This window comes from Talpa occidentalis, unplaced genomic scaffold (assembly GCF_014898055.3).
Source record: "Talpa occidentalis isolate TD23 unplaced genomic scaffold, MPIMG_talOcc4v2.1 talOcc4.3, whole genome shotgun sequence".
Classification (NCBI taxonomy): domain Eukaryota; kingdom Metazoa; phylum Chordata; class Mammalia; order Eulipotyphla; family Talpidae; genus Talpa; species Talpa occidentalis.
The window spans coordinates 113,941,632-113,964,872 of NW_023603184.1; the positions used below are offsets into that span (position 1 = coordinate 113,941,632).

A 23,241-nucleotide genomic window follows, 5' to 3' on the forward strand; every position below is an offset into this window, starting at 1 on the left:
GATTTTTGTGGATAAAACTCACAGGAATTATCTTAGTCTATTAGTCTTACCACAACCAAATACTACAGACTGGTGATTAAAACAACAGAAATCTCTTTTTCACAGTTCTAGAGGTTGAGAAGTTAAAGCCAAGCTACTGGCCAATTTGTTTCCTGGTGAAAACTCTCTGCTTGGCTTGTAGATTGCCACCTTTTCTCTGTGTCCTCTCATGAGCTCCCCTTTTTTATGTATACACACACAGAGAAGGGGACCCCTCATCCTCCCTCCCTCTTTCTATAAGGCCACCAGTCCTTTTAAATTAGGGGGCACTACCCTTATGACCTTGTTTAACTAAATTATCTTCTAAAAGCCCTCTGTACAAGTACAATCACATTGAGTTTATGGCTTTAACAGATGGGTTTGAGGGAGGCATGATTCAGTATGTAATAGGAATTCTCCTAGTTGTTTGGAGTAGTACCTTACTGGGTTAGTAAATTTGTCTCAGAACCTAAGGTTACTTCTTTCTTATCATCAGCCTGTGAATGGAGATACAATAGCCCTAGAATTCATATTTTAATGTGTGAGACAGTTTCTTTCTACACAGCTACAGACTTTCATGTACTCTTTCTTGCTGTTTTATTAAACCTGAGGCAGAATGAGTCATGGCCTTCCACATTCTTATAGGAAATGTAGACATCACCAGATAAGGACATTCAGTGTTCAGTTCTCTGAAATTGTGTGTTTCTGTCCCTATTTCCTAAGAGGGGGCATTATATACTGAAAAAACAACTACTCTTTATAAGTCTCTTCTAAGAATAAAGTATCCTTTTAAATTCACCACAGGAAGCAACGACTCCTAAAGCAGACCCTCACCAGGTTATCTCTTCTCTACATTCATTTTTCAGCTGCAATCACAAATCATATGCTAGAGAGCAAAACAAACTATCTTTGATGCCAATTTTTGTAACTTGCAATTGAGTAATCATTTTCTGTCAGCTAGTTAGTTGTGAATGCTGCCAATGAAATTATTTTATTTAAAACATTAGAGATATTTTTATAATTTCACATAATGAAGTTTGTAAAAAACATATTTTAAGGGTCAGAGAGCCATGTTGGTAACATTTGCCACAAGATTTTAGGAAAATGAGCAGTTGTTATCACTATCATGGAAGAAGTATAAACATTCCCAGCTGAAACAGAGGGGAAATTTTATGGAAAATCCCACCTTGCAGGGTCCTCTTTACTTCTCTATTTACTGAAATCATTCTCTGTCTCGATATTATAAATATAAATGTTATAGTGATAAATATAAATGCTATAATATAAATGTTATAAATATTCCTCCTATATAAAGCATCTGCTATGTCTTCTGGGTCCTTCCTTGAGAACCCAAATGAAAAGCTCTATTATATATATATATATTTTTTTTAAGATTTATTTATTTATGCATACAAGAGCCGGGGTATAGGTCAGAGATGCAGGGGGTGAGAGGATTCACCAGAGACAGAGTGGGGAACAGAACAGGCAGACTGACTGAAATACACTGCTGAGGGGAGCAGTGGGTGAGATAGGAGAGGTCTGCTGCCTCATGTGGGTTGCTCCCTGGCCGGCGGGAGCAAACTGGGGCTTCAGAGGCTACAGATTGCTTCACAGTGTGCTGCTTAACCCCTTGTGCCACCAGGAAGGCCCTCCATCATTATATTCTATTTGCTCTTGTGTTTTTGTTTTTGTTTTTAAATTACTACACCTATGCTTTGTATTTCATTATATATTTATTTACTTACTACCTGTTTTCTTGGTTCTTAAATGCAGACATTTGTCTGTTACCTAACAGGAGCTCAATAAGTGTGAAACAAATCAATGCATAGATGGGCAGAGAGTAGAAAGCATTAGAGAAATTTAAAACAAATACATAAATGGAATTCACTTATCAATTAATCCTCTATTAGAGAACACAACACCTATTCAACTAATTATTTTTTCCTTTTCCCTACCCTCACTTCTCAAGAAACCTGTTTATGTCCTTTATTCATATTGTTTGCTTCCCAAACTCCTATTGAATGGACAATAATGGAGTCACAGCAGCGTCTGGCCCCTGCTGATTTGTCAAGAGGTAGACACCTATATAGGACAAGGTTAATATTGGTCTATAGAGAGAAGTGAGGCACAAAGTTCCAGAGAGTGGGAAGGGGAGGTTAGTAGAGGAGATGCAATGGAGGTCTTAGTTATTTACATCCCAGACCTGGCCTAGTTGATGACTATGAATTCCAAAATGTGCCATAGTCTTTCAAAGAGTTCCAAATTATTCCTGTGCGGTCCTATTATGTGAATCGTTTACTGCATTTAAATGAATCCTGACCCATAACATAGTATTTTAAAATGTGATATAATTTATCATTACCTTAATTGATGCAGTAGTCAGATTCATATTACAAGTATTACACAAAATGTCAAATACAGAAAAGTAAATGTATTCAAGATTTTTTCCAATTTTATTCTGTAACTAATTATAATTTCCATAATACCAATTTCAATTTTACATTCAAAAAATATATGGTATATTTCTCTTTTAGCATAATTTCTGTGTTTATAGTAAGACTATAACTTCTAGGTCAGCAGAATTTAAATTTTTCCCAACTTTTCTTGGGAAAATACACAATTTTTACTAATAAAATCATCTAGAAATTGTCTGTTTTGTTTGTGTTTTATGCCAATTAGTTCAGTTTTATCTAAGCAATCTATCATTATAAATCTATAGTAAATATTCTATGGTAGTTCCTGGGAAATTAGGGCAATGTTGTTTAAGGGTACAAACTTGCAACCAGTATTCTTTCAAATTCAGGAATAAAATTTTTGAAGAATTACGTTAGTTAGGTTTTACCAATAATTAAATTACCAATGCAAGTATTTCCATATGATTCAAGAAATATAAATTAAATGAATCACTAAAGCTAATGAAACTTATCTACTTTTTATGTAAAATGGCTGGATTAAAGAAGTTCAGTTTTATCTATTAGAAGCCAACAATCACAATAAAAGTTGTATTTTCAGCCAAGATATAACATGTATGTATACACACACACATTCACACATACACTCTCATATTCACATACCTATATACGATGTTGCATAGAATTTTGGAGAATCCACAATCTACCCACTTCTCAATCCCTTAAAAGGGAAGGAACTGGAACTGAGGCTGTGAAAATAGCAACTTATGATATTTTATAAATCTATGCTGAAAAATGAGACAGAGCTATTGAAGAGAAACTTTTGTGGAGGGCATAGTTTTATATATTTCTGCTACTAGAGACTGAAAGACAAAAGCTAACTAAAACAAATAGAGGCTGAGAATCTGGCACAGGTAAAGAGGGTTTCACTTTGATCTGAAGAAAAGAGTAGCTCCCACTGACTCCAGAGGTTTTCTTGGAGGCTCATGGCACATGATACACTTTCAGGTGTGTGAGTGTACATGTGAATTTGTGTTTGTGTGTGTGTGTGTGTGTGTGTGTGTGAGCAGAGAGAAAGTTGAAGGTATTCCTGCTATGATCTAATTTGCTCTCTGAAAAGTGGTTGAGACTGTTCAAATGCCAAGAAGCAGTCGATTTTTAAAAATCTGAGGGTTTAGTAAAATAAAATGGGGCATTGATAATTTCTGTAATTTACTATTCAAGGGTTTCTGGGCTGCTTGAATGCCAAATTATATATTCATAATGATTAGTGCCTTAATAATTCAGTGCCTCTTCCCTTCAATTTCAGGAATAAAATTTTCGAAGGATTAAGTTAGCTAGGTTTTACCAATTAGAGATAAAGTACAAAAGAATCAGGACTTTGAGGGACACTAGCAAGAGGAAGTAAATAAGTACTTTATCATTGAATCATAAATATATTTTCCAATATGTGTCATTATTTGCTCACATTTGTTCACATATTTGGACTAAAGTAATGATTATAGTAATATGAATTTTAAAAGTTATATACATTATATGTGTGCATTTTAAGTTCAACTAAGCAGAAATTGGTACTGTGAAGAAAAACATATTTTAAGAAGAGAAAGCACAGGTCAGAATCCACTTGTCATTAAAACTGTTTTGACATCAAAACTATTCCTAAGTTTTCATTATTATAAGATCTAAAATTTCAGATTATGTTATGAAATATACCCAGACTGAAGATGAAATATGGAACAATGAAGCAAAACATTCTGGTTAAGTCAATTTATATTAAAACAGAGTGTTTTAATGCTAAAACAAAACCAAAACATGACAACGAAACCCTTCCAAAATAATTGCCTACTATTGACTTTAATCATGTTTACTGAAAGATTGGCCAGTTCACTAGGGAAATGTCTATTGGATTTGGCTTTTGTTACAGGAAGTCATACTTTTGGAGAATTGAGTAATGTGAAATTCCTTTTTCAGCTACTAGTCAGATCACAGCAATTATTGGTATTTTCAATCTCGACAATTTCCCTAATAAATAAAGTTTGTTACTGTTTCTCTTAGATACAGAGGCAATTGTTGGAAATGATTTTTATAAAGCAAGGGTGTTTCCACCAGAAATAATGTCAAAACTGTTCAATGTTTAGGTCTAACTTCTTGTAATTCATAATATGAGAAAAAAAAAAATCCTAATGGAAAGGAAATGGAAGTATCAGGGAAAAAAGAGGGAAGATCTTCACATCACAACCAAATAGCACATATTAGTGTAAAATAAGTTTATTTGAAAATAAAAAACTGAAATGGAGGACAAAGTCATGTAATAATATAAGACTAGAGTTAAAAAAAAAACAGAGTTGAAAGTATCTGAATTATGACATTTTTAATAAGAAAACTGAAATCCAGAAGCTCCCACCCCCACATGCCCCAAAGTCTTACATGGCAAATTGCCAAAGTTTCACTCAAACAAAGGAATTGCGAACATTCAAAAAACAAAAAGCCAACTGAAAGCCTCAAAATGACCTGATACTCTCAAAAATATCTTCCTTCCCCCACCCCCCTTTAAATTGCAATTTATAGATAACAGATTTTCATCAATACATATCACTGGAATTTTATTCTGTGTCTTGTGCTAACATTCAATAATTAAAATCTAAGTCAAGAAACTTATCAATTAGACACATTTAATTTTTTGCTTATTTATTTTGAAGAGAAAAATGATCTTTTAAGTAATAAAATAGTGAATATTTTCTCTTAATGCTAGTTAAGAGAGGAGTGAGGGAGTGGGATCTGAAGAATTAAACAGTGAGAAGGAAGAGGAGCATAAAAAATTAGAAAAATTAAGAAAGGAAATATAAACATATAAACACATTTCTTAATATCTGCAAATGAATTTTGAAAATATGATATACTGTAGCTCTTTTACTAATAAAATGCAATGTATAAGGAAATAAGAAGTACTAAATAAAGCAAATCAATGTTTCTGTAATTATGAAAACTCATTGCGTAAGTTTACTTGATTTCTAAGACTTATTTTTGAAAGGAGCCATTCATCTCATTGCATGAGTTCATCTTTTCTCAGGACATTGGTTAATTCCCAATTTAACCCAGTTTGTTTAAAAGCAAAGCTCTTTATAATATGCCGTTTTCATTTCTTTTTTTTTTGGGGGGGGGGAATCAAATAAAAGTTGGCATTATGCATCTAAGCCAAAATAGAGGTTCTTGAGAGTATAATTCTTCTCAATTACTAATGCCAATGGTTCCAAATGGATGATAATGGAAGAAATATAAATGAATATGGTACATTTCAATAGGGGGTAGATAGCCAAAATATATTAAGAACATATAGAATTCAGGCCTCCCCGATGGCGCAGAGGCTGAGCGCTGGGTTGAGAAACTGCCCGCAGCCTCTGCAGCACCGGTTTGATCCCCTGCTGCTCCCCGGCCACCGGAGGAGGGTCCCACATGGCGCGCAGACCTCTCCTGCCGCCCGCTGCTCCCCTCAGCAGTGTGCTTCGGTCCTTCTGCCTGCTCTGCTCCCCGCTCTGGCTCTGGTGAATTCTCTCACCCTCCCGTGCTTCTGACTGTACCCAGTGCTTGTATAAATAAATAAATAAATAAATCTTAAAAAAAAAAAAAAGAACATATAGAATTCAATAACAAAAGGCAAACAATCTGATTAAAAAATAGAGGATCTGGATAGATATATATCTCTAAAGAAGACATACAGATGGCCATTAAAAGATGTCTAGTATCACTCAGGGAAAAGCAAATCAAAATCACAATGAGGTATCACATCTTACAGTTGTTAGAATGGCCAGTATTAAAATGACAAAAAGTTACAAATTCTAAAAATATTAATTATTATTTGATTAAAATGTAATTAAATGATATTAATTTCCAATTAAATATTAAATGTTTAATTAAATGAAAATTTAATTATAATTCTAAAAAAGCCACAAATGTTGGCAAGATGTGGAGAAAAGGGAAGAGTATTTATGGTCTATACAATATATGGTACAGACACAGTGGAAAATACTATGAGGATTCCTCAAAAAATTAATAGTAGACTACTATTTCATGTAGCTATTCCACCTCTGGGTATTTATCTGAGAAATATAAAAATACTAATTGAAGAGCTATATACACCACTATGTTCTTTGCAGCATTATTTATGATACCCAAGATATGAAAAATCTGTCTCCATTGACAGATGAATAAAGAATATATATTATATTCGATATCTGTAGCTATATAATAGATAGACATGTCTATATGTACACATAATGGAATGCTACTCAGCCATAAAAAAAGAAAAATATTGTCATTTGTGAATATATGGATGTACCTTGTGGGCATTACCCTATGTGAAATAAGTCAGAGAAAGTCAAATACCATATGATTCCACTCATACATGGAGTATAAAGCAAAATAAATGAACAAATAATAGATTTGTTTGTGGGAGAAACTGGTAAAGGAGGCATTGAATGGTGATGGATAGATATTAGCCTTTTAGATGTGAACCTGCTGAAGTGTATACAGATATCAAATTATAATTTGTACACATGAAACATATAGTGTTAGAAACAAATGCTACCTCAATTAAAGAGAGAGACAGTGATACAGAAGAAGCTATAACTGCTTTTCTGCTCTTTGTATCTGCTTTCATTGGTATCCAAAATTGAGAAAGATACGAAAATGATATTTCAAAACCATTAATTACATGCTATCTCTCTATCTAGATATCACCTATCTGCCTGTCACTTATCTATATTTATTATACAATTGATATATTAATTCTTTTTATTTTTTTATTTTTGTATAGAAGAACTGGATGTAGGCCAGAAGTTGGGGGGAGGGGTTTAAGATGATTCACCAGAGACAGAGTGGGGAGCAGAACAGGTGGATTTACTGAAATGACTTTAAGGGGAGCAGCAGGTGAGACAGGAGAGGTCTGCTGCATCTTGTGAGTTAGCTCCCTGGCCAGGGATCGAACTCAGGTCGCGTCGGTGATAGCATGATAGTGCTGAGACTTAACCCTTAGGCCACCAGGGAGGCCACTAATCTATTAATTCATATGGAGTGTGACATCTATCAGCAGGATGTGTATGTTCTTTGAAATGACGGTTGCAACCTTCCTGACAGAATTCAAACTAGAATTGTGATTCATAACTAGTACAATTATACAATTAAAATTATGTTACCTTTTTTATTTCAAGCATCAATAGGTAAAGTCAGGTCAGTTTCCTCACTTCCCTTCAAAGTTTTTTTACGTCCCAGATTTTGTCTCTGCTTAAGACAAATATATTAAATACTAATCAAATTTCTGCTTCTGATTATATTAGTTTAGATGAGAAAAGCAGAACATAATGTTGGTGCCTGAATGGCACCTGGGGCCATATTTCCACAAAATATTATTTCATTTAGGAAAAAATAAGCAAAATTTGTATTCAATATACCTGAGACTAGATATTAGGAATATTTTGGTTTCAGATTACAAAGAAGCAGATAACTTTTACTCTGACTAGAAAATTGTTAAGGTTCTAAATTATAGTTAAATTATTTTTCCTTAATTGCAATAAATATGATGAACAAATAATGTTCAGTTTCCTTAATTCTTAGTGAGAGTAATTCTGTGGGTAAAATAGGTCCCTGGAATTTCTGACTACTCTCAGGAAAATTATCTGGTGAGAGGTCTTAGCCTAGTTCAAGATTGGAGCTGCAGCTGTTGGTGACTATACCCATATATTTAGATGACATTCCCAGTCCAACTTCTCTGAATCATCACTGTAATGGAGCAGGGAGCCCCAGGCACTGAGTCATGGTCTTCCAGGAACCATTAACACATTCAGGATCTCAAATGCAGACCAATGAGAACTATAGGTCAGAGACTGGAAGGCAATCAGTGCCTGTATATTCTTAGTATTCAGTAAAATAGTTTCTCTTCCTTTTTCACACTGAATGTCATTATTTTACATTCATGTAATGACCACTTAGTTTGTCCAAATTGCCACTCTTTCTCTTATAAAAATGTATTAGATTTGGAGATGTTTATCTTGCTTCTTTAGGATACAGTTTACTTAACACTTTACTCTGATCCTAACTTTACTCAGTTTAACTTGGTATTTAATCATGTTTCAGATAGAGCCTTCTTGTATCTGAAATCATGTTTCAGATACAGCCTGCAAGATCTGAGGAAAATGGTATTTTTTTTAAAGTATAAATATACACACACAGAGATATTTTTCTGCATACATTATTGAAGACCATCTATGGAAGAGACTATTTAGCCTCACATGTGAATCAAATTTTAAAAAAGGTCAAAATATATTTGCTCATATCTTTTCAGGTAAGATAGTTAGCCTCTACTAGAAAGAAAATTGTACGTGTCATTTGTGTCTCTCTAGCTTCTGAATAAGAAAAAGATACTAGATAATAAATTCAATAGTTTTGGGTAGGGTAATATTGCATAATAGTGATATGGGAAACTTGGTGCCTCAGGAACTTTTTTACTTTTTTAAGTGTTATAATTAATAAATGCAAACTTCAGATGACTTTATAGAAACTTCATCCAGAACTGACCATGTATAGGAAAAAATATCACTCTTGCCATGTGAATTGAAGCTAAGTTACCCCTGATTAAAACATCTTACTTCAGTCCGGCATTTTTCAACAATCCTTCCGAGAAAACAAACCAAAGATCAATCTGGGGAGCATAGAACTGAAATAAATTATTGGCATTGAAAGGAGGGCTTGGGTGTTTCCAAGATAAATTGCTTATCTTTGATTTTTTTAGAGCCCTCATTTGCTCTTGAATCTGGATGTCACAATGATTTCTTTATTGTGTACTTTCATCGTAGACTATTTAACTATGTTAAATGAAGTTAAAACCACCAATGAGATGCTTACAAACTTGAATAATGTACACATAAAACTAAATTTTAGTGTTGAATGTAAACTTTGTCTACAATAGTTGTTATTTGGAATCATCTATTTAACTCAGTTAGTGGAGAAAATTGAGCAGAAAACAATTGAAATTAAATTTCCTTTTGTAAAAACAGAGAGAGTTTTCATTTTTGCAGTCAATTAACTTTCCTCAGTATTTTATATGGGGAAATAGCCAGAAACCAGGGAAGGAAAGATAATTAGGAAAAATGTGATAAGAGACTAGCAGGCAGGCTATCTTTAATTTGTTATAAAACTCTAGATACCCTTGGCAAGAAACACTAAGCACTGACAGCTTTAGAAAATAACCTGTTGAACAAGTGACAACGTGAGATTGGCTTTAAGCTTGTAGGGTATATTGGTCATTGAAAGTAGAGGAGAGTAAGGTATTAGCTGCTCAAACAGCTAGTGCCATCAGAAAAACAAAATAGAACAAATAAATGGCTCACTGAGGGATGAAACAATTATTTTTTTAAAAAACACATGTATTTGTTTTTCATTAAATAGAAATGTAAATGTGTTTACTCATCCAACATAATTACTGGAATATAGCGGGTAAAAATGTTTTAACCTAATCCAGGCAAACAGATTATTACTTGTATGTCCTTGTTCATTTTTGATTTCTAAAATATAATTTGCTAAAATAGCCCTTCCATTTTTAGTCACAATGGATTAAAAGAGACTAGATTCATGCCTCTACCTGATACAGCTTTAAAAAAAAAAAAACCCAACAATCAAGATACATGAAATGGTAGCTTTCAACTAATTGGTTACTGATAAATGGATGACAGTGATCCCACAAAGATGGAAAACAAGAGTTCAGCTTTAGGGCCTCCCCGGTGGCGCAGCGGCTGAGCGCTGGGTTGTGAAGCTGCCCGCGGCCTCTGCCGCGCCAGTTCGATCCCCGGCTGCTCCCCGGCCACCGGAGGAGGGTCCCGCATGGCGTGCAGACCTCTCCTGCCGCCCGCTGCTCCCCTCAGCAGTGTGCCTCTGTCCTTCTGCCTGCTCTGCTCCCCGCTCTGGCTCTGGTGAATTCTCTCACCCTCCCGCGCTTCTGACTGTACCCAGTGCTTGTATAAATAAATAAATAAATCTTAAAAAAAAAAAAAAAAAAAAAAGAGTTCAGCTTTACCTTCCAACATCTACTGCAGCATCCTGATTGAAGTTTTCATAATAAAGTTTAGGGAGTGAGAGCTCTGGAAAAGCACAGTGTTCTCCTTGAATTTAGGACCAAGCCGGAAGTCTGGGAGGTAAGGAAGCTATGATACCTATAGCTGAGTATCAGAACTAGAGAACTACCCAGAAAAAGGGGACAAGACTTGTTCAGATGGTCCTTAAATCTTCAACTTAATACTGATCATTGTACATATATGCAAGAAAAGTACCCAAATTTGAACAAAGAACCACCTGCAGGGACTACTTCAAAGACATATAAAGCTGGGAATATTTCCTGTTCTTGAGTTATGAAAATCTCAATTAATGGCACATCTAGTTGAAGAGTCATAAGGATATTTCTTGCAGGAGTGGAGAAAAATTTGCCATAGAATAAAATTTCTCAATTTCTGCCTAACAAAATTTAACAACAAGGTAACAAAATACCAAACTGTTTCTAATTAATAAAACTTCACCCAAGTATAGAGTTCAAAAATATAAGAATATGAAATATCCAGCACACAAGAAGTCAAAGTTCACAATAGTAGACATTCAAATAAAAATTACAATGTATGCAAAGAATAGTAAAATATAACCCATAATGAGAAAAGTCAAAATAATAGATGACAGAGGAAATAGAACTAGTAGGCAAGGATATTAAAACAGTCACCCTAACTGTATCCCATAAGTTTAAGAAGCTAAAGAAAATACTAACTATATTAAGTAGAAACAGAATTTCTAGAGATGAAAACAAAATATATGAATTGAAAAAATATCATAAACAGGATTGAGAAAAGAACAGAGCTTGCAGACGAAAAGATTAGTAAATTTGAAGCTTTATCCTCCAGAGAGAATAAAAAGACTATAAGCCATGAATAGGACATTAGTGAGTAGGCAAGGTTAAGTAACTTAATTAGTATACATAACATGTACTTGGAATTCCAAAGAACAAGGCATAAAGGAGAAAACTGTCACCAGGTGAATATGAAGGTCTACACAAAGGAATGAAGATAACAGAGATAGTAGCTATATGGCAAATACAAAATACCTTTTTAACATTTAAATATCTTTAAAATATAATTATCAAGATCCATCTTTATACAATTATCTTTATAATTATCAAGAATAATCTCTAGTAGAGCAATATTGGATAAAATATGTTTTAATTTTCATCAGGAAATAAAACAGAAAGGATTTGTTTTCCTTCCTTTTCCCCTTTTCCATCTCTCCCTTACTTTCTATTGAAGTAACATTGCATTATAACATTATACAAGTTAAGTGTTTGTTAATCAATGTGCATATACTACATAAAGTTTTGTTTTCATCAAAAATTCAGACATACTAAATTAAAATATCTTTATATTTTATCCTACTAATTAAGAAGACATAAAAAAGAGTTACTGTGAATCTTAAATTCTTCTGAACTCTTATTTTTCTTTTTAATATTTTGATGTAAAAATATATATCTTAAAATTTGCTAATAAAACCCAGTTTGAGTATTAAACTTAGTGCATTAATTACTTTCACAATATTTTTGTTTTAGATTTATGTATTTACTTATTTATTTATACAAGAACTGGGGTACAGGCCAGATTTGCGGGAGGGTGAGAGCATTCACCAGAGACAGAGCAGGGAGCAGAACAGGCAGACTGACAAAATACACTGCTGAGGGGAGCAGCGGGCGAGACAGGAGAGGTCTGCCGCACCATGTGGGACCCTCACCGGCTGGCGGGGATTGAACCAGTGCTGCAGAGGCTGCAGACAGCTTCACAGTGTGGCGCTCAACCGCCTGCACCACCAGGGGAGGCCCTACTTTCACAATATCAATATTGTGTAGATATCACTACTATCTATTTCCAAAACCTGTCATCCTCAAATAGAAACTGCATCCAGTAAGCAATAATTCACCATTCCTTGCTTCCTCCAGATTCCGGTAACCTCTTATCCTTCCTGCCCATGTATTTGCCTATTATAGTCCATGTAAGTGTGGTATTATATGCTGTAAGTTCTTTTGTATTTGACTTATCTATGTAGCCTGAGGTTTTCAAGACTCATTCATTTAACATGAATCAGAAGTTCATTCATTATGTATTACGTAAATTTGAAATCAGTAGCCCAGAAAAGAGCAAGAGGAGGCATAGATTACTTTAATATGGTCATTTTTATTCATTTTCTGGGATACTTTGAAGTTTCCCAAATGAACTTTACAAAATACCCAACATTTTGCAACAAATTGTTTTTCTGGTGACTCATCCCAGTACTGAGATTTACTCCATTTCAGAGTCTTGGGAAATGAGGAGTGAGGTGATGCTAAATGATGGGATAATATGGGATTCAGGATAAAAAAGATGTTGATAAGAATCAAGAATAGAAAAGATAGAATTAAGTTGATAATATAGTGGCAGTTGCACTGATGGTGTATGTGGTTGAAGGGTGACAGTGGCTTTCTATGCTTGGCAATACAAGTACTATTTACTTTTGATGAGTGTCATATTGTTGGCAACTCTCATATTCCTGTGTGGAAATAGCTTACTTGACTACATATGATTTTTTTTTCATTCTAAAGAGAATGCTGAAATCACATTTTGATGGGAAAATTCCTTGCAATAATTCCCTGTCTCCCAGGGACATGTGGTCCATCAAATGGAATAATGAGTATAGAAATATTGTAACATTGGGAATTGGTACATACCAAGAACCAGGGTGTCCTTTACACTTTGGGATTTTAAATAATATTAAAATGTGGTTGTGTCATCTAGGAGAGAAAACAGAATCCCAAAGGAAGACCTGAGAAGAGATGAACATAATAGATTTGACATGGATCCAGTGCTTTTTGTTATTGGTTCTGGAAGAGGAAAAGTAGAATTGATTAGGTCAATCTCAGTCTTTGATAGTTGAATCTTAGGCTCTGGTTCTATTGATATACGGCATCTATCACTTGTAGAAGTGAAGACTGAGAATGAAAATAAATGGGAAGTCTGGGCTAGTACTAAGATGGTACATCACACCAAGAAAGTCATCATGGAGGATCTCAGAGATATAAGAGAGATGGTCTAGCATGAAAAAAATGCTCTGAAATTACTCATACCCTTTTTTAATTATGGAGAGTGTTTGTATCCAGAACTAAGGACTTTAATAATCACTCCATGTCTTTACTTCCAATTTTTCTAATACACATGATAACAATCATAATTATATTACTGCTATATTTATACATGTATAATGTATATTTTAAATATAATTTGTTTTTAGAAACATAGCTCTGGAAAATAAATTTCTTGAGTTAAATGCTGTAGGTGTTAAAAATAGAGTGGCTGAAAAGTCTTTCTTGAGGACAGATGAGTTGAATTATGTAATTACTAAATCATGTTTGTGTAGCAAAAATAAATTGGTGATATAGTTAACCCATTTTAATCAATATTATTATTCAACTCATTTGATCTATACTAATAAAATTTAAAAAAACTGTTCTGATACTCCATTTTATATTTTATGTAGTCCACCCCTTTTTTGGCAAGCATCTTCACTTTGCATTTTTTTCTTTTATTAGATAGAGAGATCAGTTGAAGTCTGTCTTAAAAGTTCATGACATGGAACTTAGTCAACCAACTATTCCTAAATTATCTCTAGCATGTAACTATTTAATTAGTATGCTGGGTATTCTGGGAATAATTAAAGCCTGTAAGTTTTACTTTTTTCCCCCAGCAGTTTGTCATCATGTCTATGTATCTTTTGAAATTGAATAGTGTAGATGACTAGCAGCAAGAAATAAATTCTTAAGGACGGAGTAAACATGAACATTACTAAAACTACAGATCAATGCAGAAATAATTTCCCACTTCATGGATTATTGGTCTTTTATCGATAAGGTTTATAATAGATGATCTAGTTATAGTAGTTGTATAGTCAATAAGCAAATGAAGCCTGAAGTTAAAATCGATCACACCAGCAAGCACCAACTGAAGGGATAATCCATTTGAACAGAAGCTGTTTTCAAAAGGGGTTTTGGTCTAGATTTTGAAGGTAAAACAAACACTTAAAGACCTGATTGTGGCTTAACAACAAAAACAAAACAAAAGCAAAGTTGTCCAAATCAGTATAGCTAATAAAGAATGGAACTTAATACTAGTACAAATGTCATTAAAGATTTCCAACAAGATATTATGGTTACCTGAAGAAGACAAATTTGGTTTCTTAATATGACTACTCAAATTGTTAAAAAGATTGTAAAATGTAACCTATGTCTGTAATACTAATTATATATATTAATATATTAATTTTTTTAATCTCTATTGATTCCTATGAATATTTTGTATCATTTAATTAATAATATACCTAATTAATTCTATTAAAATTGAAAATACTTCAATGAATTTTCAGAGACTCTCTACTTTTAATAAGGGATATACATAATAATGTCCTAAAATAATCTCACTAGAATGATGAGTTTCAAGGAATCCTGAAAATATTCAGTGACAGGATTGTGTTTGGTTCAAAAACTGCAATATTACAAAAATTAATGCAACATTTCCCCATGACATAAATATTATGCTTTTACACATAAAGTATGGCTGTCTGGGCTGTATGTTTCCTTCCTGGGTTCTGTCCTTTGTGTTTATGTTATCACATTATACAAAGTCATTTTGTGACTAATTTCCAGAGCACTGAGTCACAGTGTGGCTGTTGCTTATCTTTTCTTTTTTTCTTCATGGCACTGCTCTTGATTCTCCTTTTTCAGTAACTTTCTTGCACAAATAACCTTTTCCCACAATTAAATCATGATTGTTTTATTATAGTTCTGTGGTTGTAAACTTCTATATTACGTGACTTCCTTTACTAGTAGAAGAAAAGTTTAATATTGTTTAATAACTGATAAGAAAATGACAGTGCATCTTACAGGTATGTTATGTATTGCTGTAGTTTAAGTAATTGCACTACATACAGACTTGATCCTACATATTAGATATTTTAGAGTATGAACTTTGGTCTTTGAAGACTTGTAAAATATTTCCTTAGATTAGTTAATATTGTTATAAATATTTGTTAGATTACAAGTATCTTAATGTATATACCTCATTTTAAATATTACAAATTCATGGAAATGAAAGAAGTCTCTTTAAATATAAGGCTGTCTGATAGTGTCTATTATATTTCTTTATGTGTCACTATAAATAATTAAGGGTGAAACAAATCCTCAGAAAATTCCAACTAAACAGGCACAATTCGTAAAAAATTTCACTGCAATATAAAATTATTAAAAAGGCTTCATCTCAACAACTTCTTGCCAAAATGTTCATGGAACATAAAACATATTTCATAAGTATTTGTTCTGCAACTAAATTCAAAGTGCTGAGGACTTATTTTGCATTACAGTAAGAGTTTTACTTTGTTTACAGAGAAGGGTTGATTTTCACTTTAGGGTTATTACCCTACAGTCTTTGCCTGTCATTATCCTGCTTTTCCCCCAAGAAAAAGAAATAAATGTTATTTCTCACGGGCTAGAAAGTATATTGCCAAGTACTCACAAGTCAAAATCTCTGAAGAAAGTTCTTGGAAAGATTTTTTCAAAGCGGAGTTGAGGTTATTTTGTTTTTGCTTCCAGGCATTGAAGAAAGGATTTATCTTTTTCTACTTCTTCTTTTAAACAGATCAAGAAACTGGAGAGTGGAGAATAATGAAAGAAATGCAATCTGATCCTGCTAGCAGTGAAAGGGCGAGGTAAGAATTTGAGGATCATCCAGCCCAAAGTCGCTCCTGTTTATTGGAGCAGAGAGGGAGCCTCAGAGCTGGTTTTAGAGATCACTGGCAGTTAGGAATAGCCAGGCTTCCTGTTTAGGTCACTCCAACTCTCTTTAGGCTAATTTCCCCAAACTCTTCAAAAGTCTTTTCTATTATGGAAAAACAAGACACAGGAAACAGCTTACACTAGGATTTCAGACACTGCTGTTGTTGAATAACTTTTTTTTTTTACTTTCCAGTACGCTTTGCTATCAGCTAAAACAATAAATAAGTGAACCTTCCCCCCTAGAGTTATATGTTGTTTAAGCATTCTATATTCATCATTGCATGGTTACTTAATGAAATGAGCAATTTTTCAGTGTGTTTCTTATCTTTAAATTATTTTATATACTTTGTCAGTATATTTATAAAAAGTCTCTAATTAGAGAGGGAAACAGTGTATGGTCTATTACAGAATGACAGGCTATAAACCCTACCTCAACTGCTTGCTAGGTTTGCAACTTTGGTCAATTATTGAAACTGTGCCTCAATTTCTTTTTCCCTAAAGTGATAGCAATCTTTATCTATAAACATAAATATGCATATAAATATATAAAAGCACTAAAGATAGACTTCCTACAGCAAAGCTTCAATAAATGTAAACTATTATTTTTATTATTATTAAAATAAGTGAATACAGATGTCATTCAACATTGCTCTGCTGTAGGTATCTATCATTGAGATTAACCTTTAATCCATAATGAAATTATGATGTAGAATAAAGAAAATCAGAATAAAGTCACTAGACATCATACCAGACTAAGGTCACTAGACATTTCATCAAATCACAGAATGTCTGGCATAAAGGTTGAAATCATTTGATCAGAAAATCCATCAGTTTCTTGTTTTCCATCCCAGATTCTCTTTGCACCTTCAGTTTTTATGTCTGTGCTCTGACCTCTGTGTAAGGGTAACCTATCTCCTATGCCTTTTAATCTTTATTGAATAATTATTACATGTCTAACAGAAATTATCTCATTTAATTCTTACAACTATTTTGTGAAGCGGTCTCCTTTATATGTCCATTTCCGTTGTAGGAAGCTCCACAAACTGCTTCAAATCACAAAGTCTGACTTCAGTGTACAGTTTCACTTAAACACACTCTACCCTTCTTTCTCACCCTCTTTCTGGATTTCATACCATATGAACAACTGCATTTTGTCACATAATTATTGCTCCTTATTACCTCAAAATCTGTAAAACAAGTCAAGCCAGTGTTCCTTACTTGCTCAGATTGGTGAGGAAAGTTGCCTGTTTTGAACCTGAATGAACATTGATTAATTATTTTGAACATTCTTTAGTCCTTGCTCAGGTAGGTGTAAGCTCAACCAATCAGATTTCCATTTTTAGAAACTCAAACTAAATGTTATTGAAAACAATTTAAAGTAAATGCCAGGCTTTTAACTTTAAGAGTGGTCTCAGGACCCTTAGCAGAGAGCAGCAAGGAGGCCTGTGGGCCTTTCCAAACTCTCTCAGTGGCTCACATGCCCTACAGTTTTCTAAGAGCTGGTGGCCATAAGGGATGTGTAAAGTGATTATGTGGGGAAAACTATTTGAGAAGTATGATGAAAAGAATAAAGGGGAATGTGTGAATGAAAGAGAAATAGAAAGAGAAGGAAAGCAAGAGCAAGACTGAGAGCAGGAGACAGGAGAGAATGATTTCCCTGAACTCTACAGGGAAATCCCACCCCAGGCCTAGTTCACATTTTCCTGAGTACTCAAGAACATGTATTCTTGTAAAACACTCCTCTTCCTCTAAACTCTTCTTTTCTTATGATGTAAAGGAATAGGAATTGGAAAGAGTCACCACTGAGCTGCAATTGTTTTCTCAAAAATCATCAGCTTCATATTTAAGCTGCATTTGGTGTTAATGAAAACTTTTCACCATTTTGTTTCCATATAACTTGCACAAATTTAGGAATTACTGTGCTGAAGAGAACATGGGAACTGGGTGTTAAGTTCGTAAGATAAGATGGCCTGATGCAGCCACGTATTGATTCTGGTTTCTTTTTTTCTTGAGGTTTACATGAGAATGATTTTGTGGGTTTCTTATCAGTTTGCCATTCCAGTGTGTGCAACTTGAAGACTAAATTATTTCGATAATCTTTTTTAATCATCAACAATTTGACTCTGTGTCACTGTATTTAAACTTTTTTATGTCTAATTAGTATCTTGATGTTCTATTTACCTTCCTAAAAATACTAGAGATTCTCCTTTTTATTTCTCAACATAGTCTGTTAATTTTCTTTTTTTTTTTTTTAAAGATTTATTTATTTTATTTATACAAGAACTGGGATACAGGCCAGATTTGCAGGAGGGTGAGAGGATTCACCGGAGACAGAGCGGGGAATAGAACAGGCAGACTGATGAAATACCCTGCTGAGGGGAGCAGTGGGCGAGACAGGAGAGGTCTGCTTGCCATGTGGGTTGCTCCGAGGCCAGTGGGTATCGAACTGGCGCTGCAGAGGCTGTGGACAGCTTCACAGTGTTGCACTCAACCGCCTGCACCAGCAGGGAGGCCCCTGTTAATTTTCTTTCTGACTCTAACACAGTTCAAATAACATTCTAGGCTCTTGCCATGAACTTGTTAATTTCTTGTTCAAACATAAAAAGTCTTTTTCCTTTACCTATCTTATCTGTCAGGGAGTATTTACTAATATTGATGAAAAACATTTTCTATTATTAATAGACTAAATTATTTTAAGAAGTTTAGTTAAGTCTGTATGATTGAAACATGATTTGTAAGGAAGTTGTTTCTTTATATGCATTGTGAGAAAAGCAGACACTATCACAGGACAGAGCACACCAACTTAGAAAGGACATTAAAGGCAAATTATATGAGGTTTTCACAAACATCCAAAGTCAAGTCAAATTTTATCACATCGAAGCTCATCTCATGCATCCCTGTCCACTTGCAAGTATGTCAATATTAAATACTCCATTATTACATATTTCAACCAACTACTTTTCACCCGTAGTGTGACCGCAAAGGTCTTTAATTGGAACTTCACTTCTGATCTGTCTTCATCCTTTTATTCAGATATTCAGAGTATAAACCAGCTATAGTTTGTATTCACTTTTCCAAGAAGTGAATATCTGAGAACTAATCAACAAATGGAAACAATGCACATCTTCAAATATAAAAAAGAATGGCATCTAGGTTTTACCAAATTGTACTCATTGAAATTCTGTGTAATAGGTATGACATATAAAAACATGAGTAAAATTGTCTCTGCACTTATTTCACTATTAATGTAATTTAGCTCTCAAGCACCATTTTGACTGATGTGGAAATTGCAACCTGCCTATTTGATGTAACTTATTACTGATAAAATTACCAGTTCAAATGTGGCCACTTTGAGGGAAAGTCAGTCAATTCAGGTGTCTCCTGCCTGGACACCTTCTCTTTTCCCTAGGACACCTGAACATTCCTGGGGAATATTGGGAAGAATGGCTGGCCCACTGCTGCCTATGTCCTGATTGTCCTCTGCTGAGAAACAGCCCATTCAGACTGGTCATGCCTATTAAAATTTAGGTAAGATTTTGGAATGAAAAATACATTCTAGATTTAGATTTTAAACAATGACTTTTAAGATATTTTCTTGTGTGGGTAAAAACATCCATTCAGCGATCACACAAAGCCTCTTTTCTTTGCTCTTAGCTTTATCTGCCCAGGTAAAATGGTAAGGACAAAAATAAGTGGAAAATCATCATGTACTTGTAAACCAATATATCATCATCAGTGTTCCATTTGTCTCATTTTTAGACAGATTTAGTACCATGCTCATTTTAACAGTAGCTGAGATACCTATATACAGTAGTAAGTGTCAATTTGTAGTCAGAGTGTCTGCATCATTAATTTACTTTCAGACAGTCTTTTTAAAACATGAAGTATTTCAATTTTCTTACCATCTGGTAAGGAAGCAGGGATCATTAGATTCATGTTAGAGATAATGAGAATACTTCTTTCCCTGCTCCTCTCTGTGGTTGATTAGATTATTTGTTTAAATATATTTGCTGCCTTCCCACTGAGTCCCTCCTTAATAACCAGTAAAAGAGCAGATTTTCCTCCATATTGACATCAGTTTTTGCTATATGTAGTATACTATATGTATGTATGTATATATACAACAGCTGGGTAGGCTTCTATGGAAAGTCTATGAATTTTATGCTTTTATATATTTTTTAAATATTTATTTATACAAGAACCGGGGTACAGGCCAGATGCACAGGAGGGTGAAAGGATTCACCAGAGACAGAGCAGGAAACAGAACAGGCAGATGGATGAAATACACAGCTGAGGGGAGCAGTGGGTGAGACAGGGGAGGTCTGCCGCGCCATGTGGGACGCTTGCTGGCTGGCCGGTATCGAACTGGTGCTGCAGAGGATGAGGACAGCTTCACAGCGCTGCGCTCAACCACCTGAGCCACCAGGGGAGGCTCTTTATATTTTTTTTCCATTGCCTCTGTAAGATGACTCTCATGTCCACGTAAAAGTTAATTCTTTCCAACTGGATCACAATTAAGATTTGGAACGCTAATGCAGATGGTCTCAGTGGTGAATTTTAAGTCATTTCGCATCTGTTTTTTCATGTTTCATGTCTTCTAATAGTTCCATGTCATTTAATTACAAATATTACTTATTATTTAGTAAACTAACAATGAGTTGTTAGAAAGCTGAATTTTTTAAATTAATATAAAATATCTGAATTCCACAGGCAATTCATTTTAGAAAGCCCATAGTCTCTGCCACTATAGACTGATATAAATTACATGTCCTCACACGAGTTATATCTGCCCAATTCATGAAGTCAGTCAAGTTGTTTCCACAGACCTCTGTATTTTATTAGGCAAATTGCTACATCTTCCAACAATAGCATGGCGATAGTAAAATATTTCTCTCCTAGGAGCTAAAATTCTTCTCTTGCAATATGGATAGATGGAATCAAAAAGTGTGGAGATGCTTATCTGATAATATATCTTCTGGGGTATTACAGTATCAGAAAAATTATAAAGGCAGAGTAGGGTTGGTTGAGCATTAAGTAGAGGAGAAAATGTGCAGTACTTTGGTAAATCTATTTTAAAGCAGGACTTAGAACAGAGTATAACTTTATTTGATTAAGGGTTAGTCTAAGTGCTACATGTAGCATGTGTATATGTGTGTTTAAAATATATTTGTGTTCTGTTAGAGGCCAAAAATTATATTTATGACCACATATCTCAAAGAAGTTTTAAATGATAATGAATAATGGATTCACAAGATAGTCAATTCATTTTGTCTTCTTTATCCTGATCACTTAAGTTTCCAATGTCTTCTATGAAATAAGGGAGTCTGGATAATAATTTTTCATTCCAAATATTTCTTTTATTTTTATATATTTGTGTGTGTGTGTCTTCACTAACATTTTCTGAGAGAAAGAAAGAAAAAACTATTATTCAGTACTATTTGAAATTCTGAAGGAAAATGGCTAAGTGCTATGGTGGTTTTATGATTATCTCCCTCTAATAATTATCTCTAGTGATTATCTCTAATCATTATCTCTAGATAATGATAATCTAATCATTATCTTTAATGATAGAAGACATAGCTACAAAAATAAGAATGATTGACAGGCAGAATTGACTAGACTGTTGGTAAGGATCATGAAAATATGTTTGTATATTTTTATTAAAATACTTTTCTAATGTTTGTATATATGTATTAAAACACTTTTACTTACAATTTACTTAGAAAACATTTCAAAGTATAAAGTAGTATGTATTATTTGTTGAGCACCAACATTAACATAAAACTAATTTAATAACATTTTAAAAATAAGGTAAAACGAAATATCTTTTTACAGTTGCTTAGAAAGAAATATTCCAAAAACTTCACGTAAAATTTTGTTTCTCCCTTCTCTAGTTTATACAAAAGTGTTCTAGTTTTATGGAGGTTGTCACTTATTAGTCAATAACTGAATGTGAGGAAAAATTGTTATTTATTTCACATATCTTTAAAAAGTTAGAAGTTCATAGTTAAAAATGATGTTTTATTTCAGTTTTAACCACTTGAACTGCACAGTTTCTGATAGCATCCATTACTAACTCCTTCAGTGACACTTTTCAATTTTTCCCTTAGTTTTATAGGCAAAACATGGGAAAATTTAATTTTCAATCTGTTGAATAACAGTGAGATTTAATGTTCATTTTCCTAAGAAATATTTTAGTTTCTTTTTCTGTGACTTGATATTTGTTTTTGCTCATTTTTATATTTTGAAGTGTATAATTATGTTGATTTCTAAATTCATTTTAGTGTCAGATTTTTCTCTTTGAATTCTTAAAATTTAGTGAAGTCTAAACATGTTTACTTTTAATTTTTTAAGTAAATAAAATGTTAGTAATTTTTATTGAAGGAAAATATGCATATCTATAGATGTATACACATACATACATATACATGATTACAAATAAGATAATTTTTTTCTATTATTAGACTTAGTTGTACTCAAGAAAATCTATATATTAGTAACAGTAATAATAATGACGATAATAATAAACCTTATTGGACATCTATTTATGTGCCTACTACTTTTTTGTGCCTTTACAAATAATTATTTTAATCCTTAAACAAGTCATTAAAGTAGTTACTATTGTCAATTTAATTCGAAGATATCTGAATGCCGCAAATCTTAATTTAATTGGTTTGAGTTTAGCACTTGTGAATAATAAGTAGCCCAATATAGTTTAAAACACAAGCCTGTAGTACTCCATCTCTAATCTTCCCATAGAACACTACTGCATTGACATTTACCATGCAGATGACTAGGGGCATTAAATGACATTGTATTTCCCATTGACAGAGCCTTGTGTGTTATCTAAAGCTTACTCCTTTTATCATGTCTTCAAAGTGCACAGAACTGAAGCTATTTAAGACAAAGAAGTATTTGGTTAGTTGAAGTGTTTGTTTGAAT

At 33.6% G+C, this 23,241-nt stretch overlaps 1 protein-coding gene across 3 annotated transcripts in view; it reads right to left on the reverse strand.

The window, feature by feature from the left end:
- Positions 1 to 23,241, reverse strand: part of TFPI (tissue factor pathway inhibitor) — a 70,909-nt gene that overhangs the window by 37,105 nt on the left and 10,563 nt on the right. The window contains exons 1-2 of one of the 3 annotated variants that reach the window (XM_054699914.1): positions 16,040 to 16,056; positions 13,207 to 13,301 (exon numbers count right to left, since the gene is read on the reverse strand). The exons of 1 other annotated variant lie outside the window; for it this stretch is intronic. The gene's annotated coding sequence lies outside the window, so the exon portion shown is untranslated. Of the gene's footprint in view, positions 1 to 13,206; positions 13,302 to 16,039; positions 16,140 to 23,241 lie in introns of those variants that run through there. One more of the 3 variants, XM_054699915.1, reaches the window with a different exon arrangement.